General features: G+C 46.7%; 1 long non-coding RNA gene across 1 annotated transcript; it reads right to left on the bottom strand.

Moving 5' to 3' along the window:
- Positions 1–16,040: 16,040 nt before the first annotated feature.
- LOC107319534 lies at positions 16,041–17,849 on the bottom strand. Its single transcript, XR_001557842.2, has 2 exons — positions 17,105–17,849; positions 16,041–16,390 (listed from the first exon to the last, which is right to left on the bottom strand). It is a non-coding gene; the product is annotated as an uncharacterized LOC107319534 (long non-coding RNA).
- Positions 17,850–22,127: the final 4,278 nt, after the last annotated feature.

The raw sequence follows: 22,127 nt of genomic DNA, 5'->3' as shown, positions 1-22,127 counted from the left end.
TCTTGCAACTGTCTTAAAAGCCATGAGGCCAGAGCCCTGGCCTGCAGTAGGACATCCCAGTGACACACATCAGGCTGCCTGGCCATCTGAACAACCCAGCAAGGTTGCTGGATGTGCAGAGATTCCACTGCAGAGGGAAGAGGAAGACAACCCAAATCTCAGACTCCCCCACATTTGTGCCAGCAACGTCTGTGGTCTCCTGGTCCTGTGAGCATCCCCGTGGTCTCTGAGCAGCCGGGGAAGTGCTTATGGAGCTGGCAATCTTGCAGGGAGGGTAATTTACTTATTCTTAATGGATTTTCCATAGCTCTTGATATTTCCATACCTGAGTGAAAAGAGAGGAGCAGTAACTCTTCTGGGAGACAGGTGGGCTCAAAGGGCTTTCCTGAAGCCTGTGGTTTTGCAGTTTAGCACTAGGGACCAGCTCCATTTATCTGTTCATCACTGCACTCTGATCCCCGAAGAAAAGAGGGAAATGTGCTGGTTTGGACTTTCAGTGCTTCTGTGCTTGGACTTTCTGCACTGCCATCTGCAGTGTTCTCAGTGAGACATCACCGCCTGCTGCAGCCATCACAGCAGCCTCACCACCGCCTTCATCTCATCTGCAGCAGTAGGCAGGAGCTGGCAGGACACGGTGTCTGAACACACGTCACTCCAGGAGCACCAGCGGTCAGCTGCACGGGAAGGGGTTTCTCAGGGGAAGGCAACTGATGGGCACCACTGCCAGGACAGCAGGTGACACGGGGATGAAGAAGAGCATTTGTCTGCACAAATGTGCAATGGAGACATGGGAAGGAAAGTTTCCTTTGGGGCATGCTTCTGCTCTCACCACTACCTGCACCATGAGCACTCATCTCTTCCCTCAGCCAATGTCCCATCACAGAAAACACTAATTGTATCCAGCCAACAAACAGAGAGGCTGGACTGGGGGCAAAGGACTTCCCTGCAGACCCTGAGGGTCCCCTGTAAGAATAACGTACACAAATCCTGGCAGCTCCTGTGTGCTGAGCAGGGACTAAGAGGGCAGAGGGATTTTAGCAGATACTGGCCAGAAAATAACCGTGAGAAAGGAACAAACCAATTAATCGCCGACCCACTGACAGGCAGCACCTCTCCCCCACTGTCACCCACACAATAAAACCTGTCTCCAGGGCTCAAGCAGATTTAGGGTGACTGCGAAGAACCTGAAGGAAGAAAAAAGCCCTTTCCCACTCCAGCTAATAATATTTCCAGATAATCTGTTCAAGGCAGCACCCTTTGCAAAGTGGGAAAGCTTTTAAGAGCCGTTAACACCTTCCTCCAGACTTCCTCATCCTCCCCCAGACAAGCTGTGATTAATTACCCAATCCACCTTGATCCCCCTGGGAAACTGCTGGCTCTGGGTGTTTCAGGCAGATCTGCCAGGCACACTGAGTCCCTCACTGGCTAAGCAGGGGATGAACGGCTTCCAACCACATGCTTACATTGGCAGGATGGTGGATGGCAGGACGAAAGGTTAAAGGAGGTCTAGGCAGCATTCAAGGCTTCTTCTTTGCCTGGTTTCTGCAGGGCTCTCCTCGTCATCTTCTTACACCGGGAATAATACGTAGGATATTTTCAAATAAGGCTAGACAACTTTAGAGCTGTCATCTCATATGCTTTCTGAAAAGGTGCCGAAGAGAGAACGAAGAGGAAGAGAATGTCTGCCAGATGGTATAAGAGGACTCGGGAGTCATCTCCCGCAGGAGCTTCCCAGCCCCGGGTGTTGGTTAGCATCACACCTACACACTGCGCTGTGGGCTGGGCTCAATTTTAATCTGCTTTTTATTTTTAGCTGTGCTTTCAAGAAAGGGGAAAAAAACACCCATGAATCTCTGCAGCTTCCTCAGGTCTTTGAGGAACAGAGAGCTGAGGAGCAAACAGGGCATTAATGACATCCCAAGACTTGTGGTCACCCAAAATCCCAAGGAACAGAGGTGTTAGCTCTGGCATCCTGACCAGGCTCCAGTTGTCAGCAGTTTTTCTCTGCTGAGCCATGAACTGCAAGAATCATAGAATCATAGAAAGAATGTCTGATGGAGATGCTATTCTGCTCCATCTCCTCCTACAAGGATGCTGAACAGTTTTCCTAGGTGTCAGAGAACAGCGTTGTACATGTGTCAAATACAAATGCCCTGAAAGCCCTTGTCCAGTTTTGTCCCATACTTTCTCTTTAAGGGCCACCAAGCCTAGTGTCTTCTTTGCCTTGCTCGTGTCCCTGCTCCAGCATATGTCCCTGTCCATGTGACTGCATGCTCTTTCAACCCTGGGTGCATAAAATCGGAGAGAACAAGGTGACCAGTGCTGCTATCATGTATGCCTTTCAGTCCAATGCCCATGAACCATTCACATCTGGAACTGGTCTGATCAGGTAGTGCTGTAACTTCTCACTTGTTTGTTGTTTTTTTTCCCCCTTTGTCCCCAGGATATTCAGGCTGGAGCCTCCTTAGCTTTAGCAGAATGTGTGCATCATGCTGGATCCTGCTGGCTGGCAGCACCTACAACACTCAGTCTCCACCCAGAAAGATACCAAGCACGCCTCAGCCCTTGAGTAGAGATCCCAGCTACTAACAGCAGTCACAGAATCATAGCATGGTTTGAGTTGGAAGGGAGCAGATCATTTGTTCAATGCTGTGGACAGGAACAGCTCCTGCTACCTCAGGCTGCCTAAATCCCCATCCAGTCTGACCTTGAACTCACCCAGGGGTAGGGCATCCACAGCTCCTGCAGGCAAATAACTGATTATGAGACTGACACAAATGTAAGGTGAGATTGTGCCTCTGGACAGACTAAAGCCACGGAGAGCACTTCAGTAATTCACTGTTCTGGAAGTAAAGTATATTATGGGGAATGAGGTCTTTTCGCAGTGGCATTAACTTCTGTACAACCAGACCAGACAGGAAAAAGGGACTTCTGCTCAATAGGGAATCCTGCCATTTCCAAACGTGTTTGAAAATCAGCCCCCCAGCCCCTCCCCTGGAAAAAATAATAATATTTGCAAACACAAAATATTCTGTTTTAGTGGCATCTCATACAAGAAAATGAAATCCAAATTACACAGAGACACAAAACATGGAAACAAATTGCAAAACCTAGAGCAACATGCTGGCAAAAGATTCAGGCAAACCATTGCCTTCTGCAAAACGCTTCTATTTTGGCAAAACCACATTTTTTGGGGGGGTGAAAGCTGCTCTGCTGGAAGCTTTTGAACCTGAAGCAAGTTGTAGTGGAGGCTGAGGTCAGACGCTGTGTGGGAGGCAATGTTTAAAACACTGCAGTTTGATTTCTCATTTGAAACTCTTCCAAGGGCAGTGGGAGGGCTGCTGGGAGCAGGAAGCGCTGTGTAGTGCTCTGCTGTCCTGGAGCATCTCGGCTGGGGACTGGGCAGAGCGAGGCAGCCAGGAGGCAAGTTATTTGGGGAAGCCTCACTGGTTTTCCTCTTGAAGTGGGAATACCATCTGGGCAATGATTTCAGATCTATATCATTAATTAAACACGCGCTCAGTCACATGGCAGGCACAATGATATTAGCAGCACATCTATGTGCAGCACAAGAGGTTGCTGAGGATGCTGTGGAGAAAATGCACAAGTGACACAATTCTGCTATCTGTGCAGCTCACATGGCACAGGGCCGGGTTACAGGCCTGTGAAATCTGCTCTGGGACAGCAGAAGGGAGAAAGTTCCTCAGCCTCCCCAGTAAGTCACATGGGCTTCTGTGTGTCTGCAGACACAGATGCAACAACATCCTCTTGCACAACCAAACCTCCGTTCCTTCCCTCACCATTGAAACTACTGCAAAAATCCCATTGGGAAACTCCTCTGGGATATGTCAGCTGATGGGACAGCAATCCCAGCTATGGACAGGGGTGCTCCATCCAAGCCGAGTAAGGGGACATCTATGGAATAAAGCTCTGCCGTGGTTTCATGTTAGGAGTCAGCGACATGTCGTGTGACATGCTCAGAACCTACTGCAAATGACTCAACAGCCAGCAGTGACTGGATGGCAGATGGTATCATCCTCCCTGTACCAGGCAGCATGATTTGCTATGATTCATCATTTCCAGCTTTGTTAGGATTCACAAAGGAACCTAACAGAATCCCTCTGTTTTGCAACAGGAACCCTCACGTGTTTAGATAATGTACATGGTGGTTGGTTTGAAGACCTCAGATCTGGGTTCACTTGTATTGCCATTCTCATGCAGACTCCTCTCTGAAGGGACAGGATCTGTGGGAGGAACAGACTTGGCTTGTGGCAGGAGAGATGTGACCCATGCTGGGTGAACGCTGGCTGGGCACCAACCTCTCCTCCAACCCTGGGAACCTGCAAGGTTCCCCTGTCTTTGTAATGATCTTGTAACCTGCTGCTCTTGTCTTATGTTCCTCCAGAGGCATTTGCTCTGGCTGCTTTGCAAAAGAAGGAACAGGACCCTGGTGCAGATTCCATCTGGATTTTACATTATATTAGAGAAACAAATGCCAATTATGTGGCTGGATCTCAGGGGAGATTTATAGCCACCCTGGGTACTGCTGGCAAGGAATAACTACCAGTTTGATACCAAACAGGAAGAGAAGACATCTCTGGGCTGAGGAGCAGGAACTGCATCTCACGGAGCTACACACACCTCAGCCTGGATCCAATACTGACCCAAAGGGAAGCACCAGAGAAGCTGGGGAGATGGCATCCATCCATCCTGATGTCATTACCATTTTCTCTTTTAAGATGCACCACCGTCGCCAAGTCTGTGGGTATAAAATCCCATTAAATATTTCATTGTAATCAATTGCTTTCCGTAAGTGCCTGTTGAGGAATTCACAGTGAAATCTTCTCTCTGACACAGAGATTTCAGTTATGAAAGATGGCTAAAAATAAAAGGAAATTATACTGTTCAGACATCTCTGGAGGTGGAGACGGGAGGGGGAGCTGTCAAGGAGAGCCAGGGAAGAGACTCTGTTAGATGTACTGAAAGGCTACTTATTTTTACAGAAACAAAATGTCAAGAGGAAGCCTGACTTGAGTACAAGGAGTCTGCTTTCTTTTTCCTTTTTTTCTTTTTTCAGGGGAGAGGCTCAAGCTGATGGCAGGGGGCTCATTGCACCCTTTGCAAGTCTACAGGATACCCAGATGTCAATATTACATTTACATTCTGCAACTAAAATGACCTGGCTGAATGCAGAGCCTGGACCTTCAATCCTTTATGGACGGAGAATTCTTTCTATGACTGTCAGGCCTAGCAGGCTGCTCAGCATCTCCTATGGAGGCAGTGGGTCATGGATGAGAAGCCACAGATGTGCTACGTTGAAGGAACCATCTCTGCACACACCTGTAGTCCTGAGCAACATTACCGAGCTTACACTTCTTTTAATGAGAGCACTGTCTTCTGCATTGCTAATGCAGCGAGGTGGGGCTGCTTCTGAAGCTCCTCTGACAAGATGAGTACTCAAGAAGCCTAGCATTAATTTCTAAATTACATGAGCTAGGTAAGATGAATTCCTCTGTTCTTCAGCAAATCCGTGTCTTAGCACCTATTTCATAGAGTCTGCCCATCATTTCCCTCTATTCAAAGCCAATTTCCAGAACTAGGGATTTTCTTAAACATGCTCAGCTCACTGAGATCATGACAGGGGTTGGGATGAGCATTTCCCAGACCTCATTAGGTTGGTCAGTTGGAAACATGAAACTAAACCTCACGTCTACCAGAGTCTAAACTTTCCTCTAAAAGAACCCTGCAGATTTGCCTCTGGTCAACCCCTGCCTGAGAACACAGCCAACCCCACGTGAATGAACATGGCTTTGGGAAGTCTTCTTTTTAGACAGCTCCTCTGTCAACAATGTGACCCGCCCAAGCCATGAAGAACACGTATACCGAGAGACCCCTGATATAAAGGAGCAGGCATGTGTCCATTTGCCTAATGAAAGCTGAGATCAGTTCAAGCCCTGATGCAGCTTGGCTTCAGAGCACGTTCTAAGTGTCCTTAAATGAGATATTGCTTTCAGCATACACCAGCTTCCTGCAAGGAAGTGCTACGCAAATGCCAATTTGCCAAACAAAATGTGGACAACCTCCCAGAAGACGATGTCCGCAGGAAATTTCAGACACATGTTTGCATCATCCCTTTAATTAAATGATGCATACTCACTGAGTGCAACAAGCTCCCACTCTTAATACAAATCAATTTTAATGCTAAAAATAGAGAGAAAACATCAAATTCATAGGAGATGCTGGAGTTTAGGAACTTAAATGTTCAGTTCCTATTTAGTGCAAGTGCGGAAGTGCCATTAGCACAGCATGCTTCCAGTAAAGCCACCACCAAGCACTGACAGGACCGGCGCAGTCTCTGGTATGACCTCTTGCATCAGCAGAGGAGCTGAGCCCTGGGATTGTGCCATCTCACTGCACACACTTAAGCCCTGCAGAGCTGGTGTGGGCAGCGCTGCACTTTTCTGGTTGAGTTTATAATGGACTGCAGAGAAATAGTGCAGAGCGGTGCCAAGGCAAGCACTTTCACATTGCACACAAAGGGGTTTTTATTTGGGACTATTCCTTGCTCTGGAAGTTTGGAGCTCCCGTCCCCCATGAGCTGCAGTGAAATTGCAAAATAATGTTGACTTGGGAGGCAACAGAAAACAGGAACAGTAATGAAGCTGGATAGCAAGGGAGAAATGTTCTGCAGGGGCTGTGATGTAACGGCTCACGATCAACACTAACCCCCAGAGAAGACCTCCTGTGACAGTGGGTTATTTTCCACCATTCTTCTTTTGCGAGCTTGCCATCTCTTTGTCAGGGCTAAAGAATGTCAGGGCTTCAGAAACACACGCTTCATCTGCAGTCTTTCCTGGCACAAAGAACAATTAGGAAATAATTGTGCTAAAAGCCACAGGAAATGACACAGAGATCACTTGGGGAGTTCTGCATGCCCTAACTGTGGCTTTCCTGGACTCAACAAGCTGGCAAAGCTGCACTTATTTGTTACGCACACATCCATCTTGCTGCTGGGTAACAAACATCAATATGTGGGGTTTGCCCTGGTGGCAAAGGGAGGGGATGGGGTTGGTATCTCAGAGTGTGCTAGATTGCCATTTCCCTCCCAAAGGAGCTCAAACCCCATCACAGCCCATTCACCTTGTGTCAGTCTCAAACAAATAATTTAGATCTCATGGAAGCACTGATGTACAGTGATAAAGTTCCAAAAATACTGAAGGTAGAAGATAAATCATCCTGGAGATCAGAATTGTGTGCATCACATCTAAATGAGCTATGAAAGACCATTTCCCCTGTTTGATGTGCTTTTTCCATTCAGTGAACATGGAGCTCATCTTTCTACTCCACTGTTGCCAGCTTCTAGCTGGGAGAACCCATTTCACTTTGAGAACAGAGCAACAGACAAGCTATCAGAGTGCTCCAGTTTATGTACTTAGCTTGTTTTACCAAGGCAGCAGCCAAGAAGCACTCATTTCCAGAGTGTTGTGTTGGTCCTCAAAGGACCAATAAGGCCAACGCTTCAGAGCTGGATCTAGCCAGCAAGGAGCACTGATATACAGCAGAGACTGACTGCTGCTGGAAGGAAAACCCTAAGGAGAAGATGTTGTCCACCACCAGCTACAATGAAGCTTGTTGACACAGGAGGATTCCTCACTTCTTTCCTTTGCATTCTACTCTTTCTCTTTGCATTCCATTCCATTCTGTTCCTTTTGTTCTTCTCTCAGTGAGACAAGGCATCTATAACATCCTCAGCTCTGTGCAACCTTAGCACCTGCTTAGAGACATCTTTTGATGTACTTCAGCATGGTGGAAGCCAGCCAGCATCAGAAGATTTGAGGCGAGGAAACAGAGCAAAAATTGCCAGGTTCAAGCAAGCTCTCTGTGGGATCTGTGCTCACACAGTCAGAAAGAAGGACTGCTGTTCTTCCTGGAGCCCAATGGTGCTGAGCTCTTTCAGAGAGAAACTAAAGGCATCTGTTGGGACAGACACAGGAGATCATCTCCAGCAAAGAATACATCGAGAACAAAGAACAAACTGTCTGGTGGAAATCAAATGCAAGAGAAGATGACAGTTTGCTCCAGATCTGTCGTGTACCTGGTAAGGAACTCCAGCTCCCACAGTGCTGGAAACAGGGAATCCAGGAAAGATTCAGTAAGGTTGCACAGTGCTCTCAGAGTCAGTGGTGTGCTTTGTTCAGCACTGAGCTGAGCGGAGCACAGAGGGTTCCTGACTGATGCTGGTGCTGTGGGTCATGAACCAGTCTTCAAAGAATGTCCTTTAAAAGAATACAGCAAGGTGAAATTTGCCATTCATGCTTATTGGAGCTGTTCAGTGAATGAAGAATTTAATTAAGATAATGTTCCAGTGCAGGAAGCTCAAAATTATCATTATTGTAGAGGAAGTAAACATTTCCAATGTATTAATTTTTGTAATGACATTACTGAAGGCAATACAATACACTTATTCTTGAGGCATACACAGCAGTAAGGACAACCAGGAACAGTGGCAAGGAAGTTACAGAGAGGCAGGAGGTACAAGGGAGATTTTCTGAGGGACACAGAGCTCTGGAGAACACCAGGGCTGGGTAACAGCATAACAGGTCCTCAACTGTTTGATGGAAGGGATGGCAGCACCAGGTGCACGGGTTTGACCTCTAGTCTTTGCCTCTGACAAGCTCTGTGTCTTTTCACACTGAAAGCCTGATCCAGATGGAGGCCAGAGAGCCTTCCTCACACCGCTGTGCTGTGGACATACTGCCAACATCTTTTTGTGCTTGATGTGTGTCTACATGCTGACCAGCAGAGCTGATCCAGGCAATGCGTGGGAGGTGTCCTCTGCTGCCTCCATGCCCACTAAATAATACACCAATTCAATGCAAAGCATGCTCTGTGATGTGTCCAAGGATGGCAGGATGCTGCAGTCAGTGGGACACGAACACTGTTACAAGTCCCAAGCGGCAGCACCACAACCAGACTTTTGCTCATTGCTTCCCATCTGCAGTGAGAGCATTCTCCTCACACAGTCTGGGAAAACTGGACTTCTGCCTGCACTCCTTATTTTGTGGGCAATGCTTCCTCCTTCGGGTAATAAAAAAAGTAATTAAAACTATCTGCAAGAACTTCAGCGGAAGCAGCAAGTGCTGTGTAGGAAGTTGGTGATGGAGGTGCATGCAGGCTGTCGCTGGTAGTAGCCTTCCTGTACAGACAGATCCGATGATACTGCTTTCCTTAATTACATCAAAAATGTACGTCAGGAGATCAACAGTGCCATAAAGAATTAATGGGGAAAAGAGAAAAAAGACACCGTTCATCCAGAGCCCAGATGGCTGGCACATGACATGGAAGAGGGAAAATTCTCTGAAACCAAGAAAACAGCAGACAGGATAGATTGCCCCACAGGGGTTACCAACAAGGAATGCCTAACTGGGCTTCAAATTAGGCACTGCCAAAACTGAGCTGCAGAAACACTCTGTGGGTGCATGAAAGCATGAGTGCTTATGACCCAAGAATTCACAAGCTGAGTGAATAACGTGGCATAAATCTCTGAAGAAGCCAAGCAAGAATGTGCTTGTTTCTCCCTCTGCATGGAGAAAGTTTTGAATACGAGAGGCTACGTGACATTTCCGATAATTTACCACAGGAAAAAAAAAAAGCCAAAAAACCCACAGAACCCACTAGAGAACAGGCATCTAAAAGCACTGAAGAGAAGAGAGAAAGTAATAGAGTCTGAAATGCAAAAGAAAATTTAATAGAATATTAATACGGTGTTTAATAAAGACTGGATGGGCAGAGACGTAACCCAGGGGTTCTAGAACCAGCTTATTACTCATTTTATTAATTAGCGTCGCTTCCTTTATTTGTGTGTGATTTATTGTGGTTCAACACCAGCCCTTTCTTGATCAAATATAAATAAGTGGAAATGAGCCTTATTTAAAATGTAATAGACATCTATCCACTGATTTTCACTGGGGTGGCTGATGTAACCTCACCTCCATTTATGCCAGTGGATCTACGTGTGTTGGCAACCTTTTCAAAACCGAGCTAATATTCCAGCATAGAGCACTTTCAAAGGAGAACAGTATTCCTTCCAATTTCCAGGACTACTCAGAACTGTATCAGATTTGGCTTTTAAAACCTCAATTCTCTGGTTGAATTCATGCATACCAAGGCACATGCACATTGCTAATTGACTTAGGTAAGCTTCCTCCACAAGTCTCAATGTGTTTTATGAAAGCACACACCCTTTTCATTTATGGCCTTTTACCCACCAGGCTGGGTGTGCGCTGTTGCTTCCCCTGTCCTTAACTGGGCTTCCAGAGTCCAGCGTTTGCCACATCACATGCCTGAAAGATCAGAATTAACCACATTTTCCTGCATCTCTGCATCTCCAAGGTTGCTCCATCACATTCTTGTTGCTCCCATGTTTTGTCTCCCTAGAGATAAAGGGCACAGAACCAGAAACCAGCATCCAGGTGCCACCCAACATCCACCCACGTCCACAAGAAGCTGCTGCCTCTCTGTGCCAGTGTTGAGCTGCGCTAGTGAGCACCTCACAAAGCTTCACAAAGAACACAAAGCTTCGTTTGCTGCCCAGGGGTGCCCAGCTATTTCACTTCAATTTAATTCCTTTCCCACTATGCTTCCCTGTAAGCTAAAGCTGGCTAACAAGGAAAGGCCATCTTTATAACCCCCACCTTTAGCCCCCTTTTAATGCATATGTCAAAACCCGCTCTTCTAGCTGTATCTGCCCCTGCCTGCCTTGGTTTTGTTTTTAGGACACTTCCCTGGCTGCTCCAGTCCTGTGCACCAGAGCAGCTCCCTGAAACATGTCCAGCACAGACTCAGGGCTGCAAGTGGAGTCCTATCTGTTTGGGATGAGATCCAATTACAGGAAGCGGCAGTCTGCCCCGCAGCGATCATTTCCACCTTTGTTAGTTTTTGGCTTCAGCATCTATTTTGATAGGTGCCAAGATCTGAAGGCTCTTAGTACGGAAATGGACGAGGCGAATAGCTGTGCTTTAACCCTTCCTTGGCAGTAACTGTGGCCCACAGTTTCCCTGCACCAGTGGTAGTAGATCTCTATAACTGAATACATTGCATCCATGCTCAGCAAACACACACAGGCTTTTGAGTTCCCTTCATATTTCCCAGAGGAACACAAAGAGGTTTGGCAGTTAACAAAATATGGTCCCAAGGGACAAACCAGTGGAGCCCAGAGGGTTGAAGCTGGGCTTTGCTCTTCTGCTGGCACTGCAGGAAAAAACACCTTGCCCCAGCTTTAGCAGGAACAGAGATGCAAAACGTGATTTCAATTTCAGTGCAAAAACCATCCTTCAAAATGAGTGTTCTAGTCACAGAGGGGAGACTGTCATTCTCCTGACTGAAGTTTGAGATGAAAAAAGGAAACAAACTGCTGAGGATTTACAACCCAAACAGTACTTAAAGCTCCTGCCCTTCTCAGGAGCTGCACGATCCCTCCCTGCACTCACAGTTGTCACTGCTCTTCTGCCAACACATCCCTACCCCATAAAATCCCATAGAGAGAATACGCCAACTTTCTCGATGTAAGTAACTGTGTAGCAAAGTGGTCTTTCTGTTGTTCCTAGCTGATAGGGTTTACTTCATCCAGGTAAAAATGAAACAAAAAAAGAAACTGAGGATCCCAAAGTGAAAGAGGAAAATCATAGAAGTTGAATGGAGTAAATGGAGTAAAGCATCTGTCAGTGCTGGGAAGCTCTGAATCCCCGCTGTTTCCAGAGGCAGAGCAGCATGCAGGTGCCTGCAGACTCATGGCTGCTGCTTGTTGGGGCACATGAGACCACCGGCAGCACAAGAAAAAAGCCCATCATGGCCTCCTTGACGAGGAAAACCTCAGGGAAACCATGTGCGTGACACAGCGTGTGTGCATGTCACCTGTCAGACTGCAATACCAGATCTGCTCAAACAATCGTAATGAAACACTGCAAACAAGAGCAGAGCTTAGTCACTTGTTCAAGTCTCATCCCCATTTGTTTTTACAGATGTGCAGTTCATGGAAATGAGATGATTAGGTCATCAAAGCATCTGTCAAGGGGAAAGACAAACCAGCATTTTGCAAATGCATCCAAGTGACAAGACCTGTCGGATATGGGTTGTGGTGAATCTCTCTGAGGCTTATTTTTGGATCTGTTATACTCAGTCTTACCAGCTTATTAGTTATCTCCAACTCATCGCTGGGGAAGGGAAAGATAAGTATCTAAGACCTTATCAAACTTGGCAATCTGAAAATGTGTATTTTTTTTTCCATGAAGCATTTATGTCCTTGCAATTTTCCCTTTCCTTTCCCTTTCCTCTCCTCTCCTCTCCTCTCCTCTCCTCTCCTCTCCTCTCCTCTTCTCTCCTCTCCTCTCCTCCTCCTCTTCCTCTCCTCTCCCTCTCCTCTCCTCTCCTCTCCTCTCCTTTCCTCTCCTTTCCTCTCCTTTCCTCTCCTCTCCTCTCCTCTCCTCTCCTCTCCTCTCCTTTTGTTGCACTGTCTTTAAGACTGGATTACCTGCGTCTTACACTTGAAGCACAGCTCACATCCCACACAGACTCCACCCTTATTCTTCAGTGTCTCCTTGCATGACTTGAGACAAGATATCAACACTTTTCCTCTCCAGTGGGAGCCTCTTCCCTAAGGACACAGCCCAAGGGCCATCAGGTACCTGCTGGTACCAGGCAGCCGCAGGGATAAGCAGGGGGCAGAGAAGATGCCTAGAGGCACTGGTGGCAGCACTAAGCTGCCCTGAAAACTGTAACCATGATGACTTAACTGGTAGACAGGACGAATGCCATTTTTTCCTCTTTAAACATGATTGATACTGTGAGTTACCTAATAACAGGGTGAAAAGCTAGAAAAATCTAGTGTCTGGTAGTTTACTGGACTTCTAAGAGAAGCAAGCCAATAATGTACTTTGCATTTTCACTGTTTTCATGCTCATTTCCCTTTTTGTCCTATACACAAAAACAAATGGAAATGCTACAGCAGTTGTGAAGTGTCAGAGTCCTTTTGTAGGAAGCACCACATTGGGTCTGCAGTGGCACAAAATGAGAGAATCAGATTATATTATTTTTCATGAAGTTGGGAGAGCTGGTGCCTAAGGGCACATACCAAGTCACTTAACTTCTATCCTGACACAATAGCTTTCAGCTTTCCAATATGACTTTTCCTGGGTTTCCTCCAAAAAACTAATATGACTGAGGGTGCTTGGAACAAGCTCGCTCTGTAGAATTTCCCTAAGTGGCCACTGGACAGCAGATGTGCGACTGCAGGGCTGATGCATTTGGGGATTTATTCTTTCACTAGGTGGTCTGACCAGTGATTGCTCCCAGAGCTTCCCTTGCTGGAAGCGTGCACAGCCAGGCAGATTCCAGAGGCAGCAGCGGTACCTCTGTGTGTGACCAGCCACACTGTCCTTGAGCAATGCACCGAGGCCACCCCTCTACATCACCAAATCTATAGTCAGTACTTCTTATGCCTGACAGTGGAAATGGAGTGAGCAGCCAAGCGCTCACAGGCATGGATTCACCAGAGGGTCCCATGTGAATGTGGCACTTGGCTGCTAACAACAGTCATCAAGAATTGGGCAACTCACTCAGAAGGTAACACTGCAACTTATCACAGTGAGTCAGGGGTTAATAATCAATCTTTGACACACTGAATTTGTACCAGCTGTTTAGAAGCAAAGCAACACTTGAAGTGGCCAAATCCCAAAGGCGGATGCCTTTGCTTTTCATATGTCACTCTTGGTGACTTCTCAAATAGTTATTATCTGCATGAAGATTATTCTGAGTGGTTTATTGGGCAATTATAACTTGTCAGCAGTTAGCATAAAATGACTAGGATCTAAAGACATGACTTAAAAGCCCATCATAAAGGGCTTTTGAAACACAGCTCTGATGCTGCTACTTAATGCAGTATTTAAAGAATGTTTCATAAACTGCTACAGGAAAAGCATCTGTATATATCCTATAAAAAGCTGTATATATCCTATATATCCTATAAAAGTGCAAAAGTGCAACCCCCCTGCTGTAGGCAGGGACACCCCCCTCTAGCCCAGGTTGCTCACAGCCCCATCCAGCCTGGCCTTGAGTGCTGCCAGGGAGGGGGCACCCACAACCTCGTTGGACAACCAGTTCCAGTGTCTCATCACCCCCACAGTAAAGAATTTCTTCTCAATATCTCACCTAAACCAATCCTCTTCCAGTTTAAAACCATTTCCCCTTGTCCTGTTGCTACCTACCCTTACAAAGCATCCCTCTCCGGCTTTTCTGTAGCCCCCTTCTCATTCATCATTTATTTCAATTCTCTTGGTAAAGTAGACAACTTTTCAGTCTTTTGACAGTCAGCACAGATTTCTTGATGTCTTTGAGGAAAAAACTTTGGCATCTTATGTAACCACTGCAGCTCCAGCAGTATGGGAGCACAGGGTGTGGGAGACCCAGCTCTTGAATGCCAGCAATACGACTGTAATGACTGTAATGGATTTCACTGAATGGACAACAGTGGAGGACCTGTGGAATTATTTATGTTTCTGTGGCTTCCTATTAACAGCATTCCTGAATAACCTGTTGCTTCTTTGGTGCAGGTTCATTTGTATTAGGCTGCTCCCCTACATGACTTTCCTTCCTGTATGTCTCACTGTGAAATGGTGCAGAAGGGCATTAAATAAGTAAGTTATCATTTCGGTTTGTGATAATGAGAAAATTGAAAAAAGATGTTACATAAATGTGATTATTATCTAGTAAATTAAATAAGATATTCAAAATGTCCACCCAGCCATGGTCTTGCTTCTCCTACCCGGCATTTCTTTTATCTGGTAAAGAGGAAATGATCGCAACCTCCCACGAACCAGAGACTTCAATGGACATGCTGTCAGCAGAATCATCTGGCTTTCCATGTTTGCCACAACAGACAAAGCACAGTAAATACCGGCCCTTCAAAAACGAAGAAAATCATCTCCGGAAATTGCTGGTGTTAATGGCGAGTTAACAGGGCCCAGATTTTCGAGGTTTGTCTTCCTGAGAGCCGTGCTGGGGACACTGTATGTTCCAGGTTGTGCAGGGAGGATTGCTGTGGTGCACATCATGTCTAGAAGTCTGCTGCAGATATCGGGGGGATAAATACCAGAAAATTGAAAGAGAAAAGCAGCAGAACAGTTTTGCAAAAGATGGAAGAAGGGGAGAAGCAGTATGAGCTTCACAGATGGTTGTTACTGGGATGGCACTGAATATGGGGCCTCTTCTATCTGAATATCTTAAACTTTAAGGCAAAGGAAATCAAAGTCCTTCAAAAAAAGGACTGAGGAAGACAGGAGTTTGTACTTTCTCATTTGTTTTACCATGAAAACTGTTGCCAAAAACAAGATTATTTTCTACTGTTCTTGCATTTCTCTCTTAATCCCTTTTCATCTTCCAGAAGGAATAGTGATATTACCCATCCAAAACCAGTTCCTACTTGTCCCTGATGAAAGGTGATCATTGGGAGTGGCCAGACCAACAGCATGGGATCTGAGTGGGACCTGGTTCCAGAATGGAGGAGCCATTTTGCAGCAGGAGCACAGCAGTAGATGTTTGTGTCTAACCGTGCTTCAGCATGCAGATGCTTGCCTGGTGCACACAGTGAGGTATAGCAGCTCAAGGTCTTTTGTAACTCGGGCAAAAATCTCAACAGACCACAACCAAGTGACCAGACTTGTGAAATACAGAACAGGCCCACAATATTCCCAAGAAACCAAAAGGAAGCACAATGTGGCAGAGCATCCCACACTCCATGAGAGAGCTGTGCTCTGGCAAGACCCAAAGATAATCCTTGAAATGGAATAACAAGACAAGTGAGGAGCACAATGCACTAAACTGTGCACTGGAGCCATCCGATTTTCCTGTCTCAGCACGAGGGCAGGAGCAGCAAGCTCCAACTGGCCATCAGAGGGCAAACTGCTCCAAGCATTGCTATGTTGTTCAGTGCTGGCATGGCTCACTGCCTGCACCTATAGCCCCCTTTCTTCAAAGACAATCAAGGCCAAGCTTCCAAGGAGTTTTAATTTTTTGGAAATTTTGGAAAGGTTTTAACAGGCTCTATCTCAACCAGACAGAAATGTTGGAAAAGGCAGCGAGCAAAGCAGGACGCACTGCAAATGTCCTGCAGGCTTTGGGTCAGCACAGGAATTTCACTTTTCTCCAGTGACAGAAAAATTATTGCAAAAAGTTACAGTCAAAACAGGCTGCTAGTGAATGTCGGGGCTGCTAAAAATAGGGACTGCGCTGATCCATGTTTAACTCTTGAAGGAGAAGGCAGCGATTTCTTTTTGGAGAATGGCCATGTTTGCAGCTGGTCAGCTTTCAGCACACACCTTCTGGCTGGCTTGAACCTCTGATGACAATAAAGAGCACTTATTAACAAGGAGCAGATACTGTAGTCCATCAGCACAAGGAGAAACAGGCTGTCAGACACTGCCTGAACTTCTGTTTATCCCTCTGATTTTGCCCAGCAGCCTCTTCATCTGTCTGCACAAGCCTCCACCCTTTAATTTCACAGGTCTGTTTGCCATGTATAAGCAGTAAGGTGGTTTCCTGGCAAACATATTTACCTTCCTTGATTTATTGGTCTGTCCATCTGCAAATATTGCTTCCAGCTTTTATCTTCTTAGCATAATGCAAGGATAGAGAAAAGACTGTCACCCTGAAAATCAAGAAATATCCCTATATATCGCCTTCCTGTGCTGAATAAGCAGTGAAATAACTGGAGTTTAGGTCAGTTACAAAATTAGGAAGCAGGAGGCCCTGCACTGGCTCTCTCCAGCCAGCCATCATTGCTGCCTAAGAGTCCTTGGAGGTAAGGAGTAGACTTGCTGTATTTCTCCATTTCTTGAAGTGTCACAGAGCAACTGACTGGCCAAGATCATTCAAACACCTGTGCTCACACAGACTGCCATGGAAATATAGCAGATCACAGCCAAAAGGCATGGATTGCAGGACAGGAAGGTCTCCAATATCAAAGCCAATTGACTGACCTGCTATCATGCTCTCAGCACAGTACAAAAACCAAGCTACAAGACTGTTGAAATTCGCTACAGAAAGAACTTACCCCTTCCCACCAGATCTGCTTGACAGAGCTTGGGAACAAGATCATCCTGCTGTGTGCGGGGAAGGACCAACAAGTCCAAGGTGTGATGGTGACCAAGTGAAGCTGGAGATATAATCCTGGCAATGCTTCCTGCAGACCTGGCAGCCATCCCATTGCTCTTAACAGTTCTACTTGAGTAATCAGCCCACAAGGATCCAACAAACCATGGTGAGCACCAGCTTGGCTGGGCAGGGGAGGCCTTGCCAGGGCTGAGCAGAGGCATCCTGGTGGGAAGGGAAAGCAGCTGGCATTCAGAGCAGGAAAGCGGCCACTGGGCACAAGGGCAGCTGCCCTGTGCTTGAGCCTCTGCAGATTGATCACAGCTCAAACCTACCCTTAAATCCCTTCAGTGAGGAGCTCGGGCTCCTGTTAATCCCAGGCTCTCACATCTGTACAGCTCCGCTATGAAGCATGAGGCAGATGATCGCACTGATCTGTATTCACCACCGTCACTTGCAAGGTGGTTTTGCTCCTTCTGGCCTGCCTAGCCCTTTGCTGTGCCATGCAATAGCTACCTCCGTGTGATGTGAGGGGGCCCACACAAAACATAGGGTGGAGGTACGGCCTTTGTGGGATCGAGCTTTAGCCCAGAGGTCAACAACCAGATCACTGCCGGGGTATAAAGGTGGCACAATCCGGGTGTCAAACCCAAACAGACTGCTCGAGCTTAAACCCACGCGCCTTATTGCTGTTAGAACTGGTTAAGATGAAGTAGCAAAAGCGCTGTCCTGGCACTGATAACACGGTGGGGTTTTGGCATCAAGCCCTGACAAGCCATGTGCCGTCAGAAGCAATGGTCAGCCCTGGTTTCTGTCCCTACTTGGGGGAGCAATGGGCTGGATCAGGGCAGACTGTGTGTCTTCTCATTTTACTCCTGTTCTGGTTGGCGGCTCCAGATCCCAGACCACAGCTTCCACATTATTAAAGAAATAATAGTGATGTTTACCAAATAGTGGTATATTCATGGAGTAACAGGAAAACATTGCTTTTCTGACTTCAGTTCCAGGTCAAAAAGGGGTATTATCAGCACTCACATGTGAGCTCAGTCGCTTTACTAAGAAACAACTTTAATCCCTGCCTGGACTCTGTCCTGGGTTTGTAATGCCTGATTAACTACCCCCTGTCAGGATGATTGTGCATCTTTGCATGTTTTGGAGCTGTCTGTTTCTATTTATCACTACAGACAAGGAACTTTTTAAGCCAACACTCATTTGCATTGGCAATTTCAAGTACCATGTGTGTGTCTGTGGCTGAGTGGTAGCTGGAGCACATTTCAGGGGGCTTTTTAGGGCAATGTGCTATTTTCTCAGGGAGCAAACATGGTATGAGACACTGTCAGGTAAATATAAGATGTTACCATAGATCTTAGTCCTTGTGGGAGACGCCACATGTCACCTCCCTAAGTCAGCAAATTGCTACCAGTTTTAATGGAAGTTTTTGGAAAACTGGTTCCTTACCCATGGAATATTTGGTCCTTTCATAGGAAATAAAAAAATAACATTGGTTTTAGGTTTTGGTGTTGTTTTTTTTTTCTTCTTCTTTTTTCCTTTTATTCCCTGAATAAATCTCAAAATTGCTGTATAAAATACAAATTTTACCACATTTTTACATATCAAATTCTAATATTCCTTCCAAGAAAAATTCAAAACTGGCTGGAAAAATCCCTTCTTCACCAGCTGTAATTACCTGTCCTCTCAGCAGCCCACTCAGAGCAGCTGGATCTTGTCGTGTACAGACACTTGCCCAAAGTGCATCCTATACCTTGGATCCAGCACCTTCTTCCTCAACAAGCAGAAACCCTCACAGCCCATGTGAGACCTCCTAGAACTATTTGCAATATCTTTTCCCCCATTATAAGTCACCACCTCATTCCAACAGTGCAAACACTGCACCAGCCTTTGCAGAACTCTCCTGAATGGAACTCATTGCACTGCTGATGATCCAGAGCTGTTCCTTCTCATCAACATGCCAGGCTACTCCATGAGACAAGAATAATTTCCATGCATCAACTCTGGGGAAGAGATATTCTAAATAGAAACAAGGGCATTTGCTGGAGAACAGACAGCAAACCTACAGCCCCTCTGGTACGAGGTACTCATGTAGCTTGGGTAAAAGGCTTGGGGTTGTGAGCAGTACCTAATGCCTTAGATTAGCCATCACTTCCCCACAGCCTCCTGTAGTATTCCCGTCATGCAAATACCACATTAAAGCACATCGTTTTTGTTGTGGTCAAGGCATTTCTGTGCAGAACAAGAGGAACTGCAGATCAAGTGCTCTGGGGGGGCAGTGAGGAAACCTTCACACAGCAGCTCCTGAAGAGAGGGGCACCAGGGGGTCCCTTCCAGCTGCAGCAGGCCCACCATGCTGCAGCCACCTACCAGAAAGGGCTCACTCCTGTGCTAAGGCAGTTCTGCCCCAAGCCTTTGGCATTTTTAAACTTCCTTCCTGTGTTTCCTCATGTGATTGTAATTATTGAGGATGTTCAGAGAGAGAGAGAGAGACAGGATTTCTGTTCCCAGGAAGCCCATCGGCTCCTGCTGTTTATTTCCTGCAGTCGTAACAGTTGTAATGAATTCCAGTGTCACAACTGCACTGATGGGAATGCACAGGGAATCACCTTGTTGCAGCAAGGAGGACCAAAGGACCCTGAAGACCCTGAAGAAGGTGGCTTCATCCATCATGAGGCGGCCACCAATGAAAGAGAATCTGAGAGCCAGAGAAGAGATCTGGCGCCCCATCCCATCCCACTATGGAGGCTTCCTTGTAGCACGTTGCTCGACTGGGCTGTATGGGTGGGCCCACGTGATGTAGGAAGTACAGAAGGTTCCCTTGAGGAAGCACAGCTCTGGGGATGGTTTGCTGATGGAACAGTGATCCAAGAGCTGACGCTGCCCAAAAGGAAGAACTCAATCGTGGCAGGAAGAGTGGACAGAGAGCACAAATGCAAAGAGGTAACAGAAGAGCCAAACACAGCCAATAAGGTAAAAGCACAAAAGCAGATGAATGTCATCAGTTTAACCGGAACTCCACAGAAACACCATCAGCTCTGATTGGCTTTGGGTCATTTAGGAGGAGGTAAAACAAAATAATGAATTTGTTTTCTTTGCTCTTTCCCTGAACAGCAATGCTAAATTCAATCCAGCTGGTGCCTGAGCACAACAGTGCGTGTGCGCGGCTTTCTTCTCATTGTGAGCTTCCTCCTTTCAAGATTATACATCCTCATTTCTCTGCTTCTCGAGAACAAAGACAGCACTGTTTTGTTATCATACAGCTACTTACTCAGAGCTGAGCTGGGCAAGAAACCCGAGCATGGTAGAAGTATGAATGAAGGATTTGATCAGAGCGAGGGGAAGGGTAATACAGATGAGGTCTGTGTTGCCGCTGCAGTTATCACAAACAGTAGAGGCACTTGAATTGCATTGGAAAAGGTCACATTAAAGCCCCTCACTGCCAAACTCTTGGCTGATGGAAATTAATACAAATCTGAATTCAGATGCTGATGGTAGAAAGGTGATTCATACTTATTCATACTTAGTAAGGAAACAGATCCTAAACTCGTCTGTTTCCTAATTTCCTTACCATTAAACTGCTGTTCACAAGGGTAACACCTGCAGCACAGTCTGCCCTCTTCAGTCGCTTCAGACTTGCTTATTAGGGCAAGCCACGCTTTCTTCCAGTGCTGAACAGCAAACCTTGGGCTTGCATCAGGATACAGTGCTGGTTTGCATACTGTCCGGCCAGGGAGAATTACCCCATCTGACTTCCTGTACATCCCAGCCCACTCATTTTCACACAGTTACCCTGTATTAAGTTTAATTACCCCAGAATTAAGATTAATGGCTTGTGTTGATTAAAGCCTATTCTGAAAAAGAGACTATTACAACATCTGAGACAAAGAAGCCTCTGCTGGGGGCAGTTTGCCCCAAGGCTCACCAGACCCAATGCCAAAACCATGGGCTGTGCTGAACTTCCTTGGCTTCATGTTGCAGCCTAAGATTCTGGCTCTGTATCCCCTCCCACATGAAAGAGACTGGGTGTAGCTGAGGCTTCTTCCCCATGAAAGTGCTCAGGCACAAAATTCAAATAGTATCTCACCTTTCTTGGTCTGACTAGATGGGTCTCTCATCCCCTGACAACAGTTTTCTCTGGTTTTGTGGCTCTTTGTGGTGCCTTCTGGTTTCCAAACAACCATTATCAACTCCATGGAGAGCCCTGCAGCTGTGGCTGCCAGTGGTGTGGCTCTCAGGATGCTGCAGCCTCTAGCAGGTGCTCCAGGAGGGCACGTCTGCTTTAACTGCAGCAGCACCTTTCCTGCACCTGCAGAATTCTCTGGGGACAGTGGGAATGGCGTTTGCTATAGCCCTGTCATGCTGATGTTTGGCATGGAATGTACGTACGATAATCTCCACTGCATCCCTGGGCATCAACTACTGTGAGATGGTACTGGTAGACAAGTGCAGATACTGTGTTCATGTATTTCAAAGGGAAATGGCTTTGTTTTCTGACATATTACACATCTGTTTTACATGACACATAATCTCCTTAGTGGTTCATGAGCACCAACAGGAGTGGTTCAGTGCTGGGCTGCTCAGAGCTGGTGCCCAGAAGGTTCATTACTGGGGTTGGGGGCTGAATGGCAGCACCCAAGTTCCTGCTCTCCTGCATCCCACATCCCTGTGACCCCGGTGGGCTGCACAAAGCTGCCCCAGCATGTAAAGGGACAAAGCCGGTGCAACCAGTGCTTCAAGAGCCAGGCAAATGCCACTGCAACTGTTCTGGGATGTGGCACATGAGATGGGGCAGGGCATCACCCAGAGGTGGGTCCATCACATGGTGCTCCCTGCAGTGGGGGCTGAGCCCTGGCTGCAGCTTCCAGCCTGGGCTTCATGCACGGGTTTGTCACGGGCTGGGGTCAGGAGGGTGGCACAGCACTCATGACCCGTGCTGGCCCCTGCTGACCCCTGCCCAGCGGGAGGCTGATGGG

This window comes from Coturnix japonica, chromosome 12 (genome assembly GCF_001577835.2).
Source record: "Coturnix japonica isolate 7356 chromosome 12, Coturnix japonica 2.1, whole genome shotgun sequence".
In the NCBI taxonomy this organism is placed as follows: Eukaryota; Metazoa; Chordata; class Aves; order Galliformes; family Phasianidae; genus Coturnix; species Coturnix japonica.
Note: the sequence above shows the minus strand (reverse complement) of the source record. Positions and strands in the feature narration are given on the sequence as shown.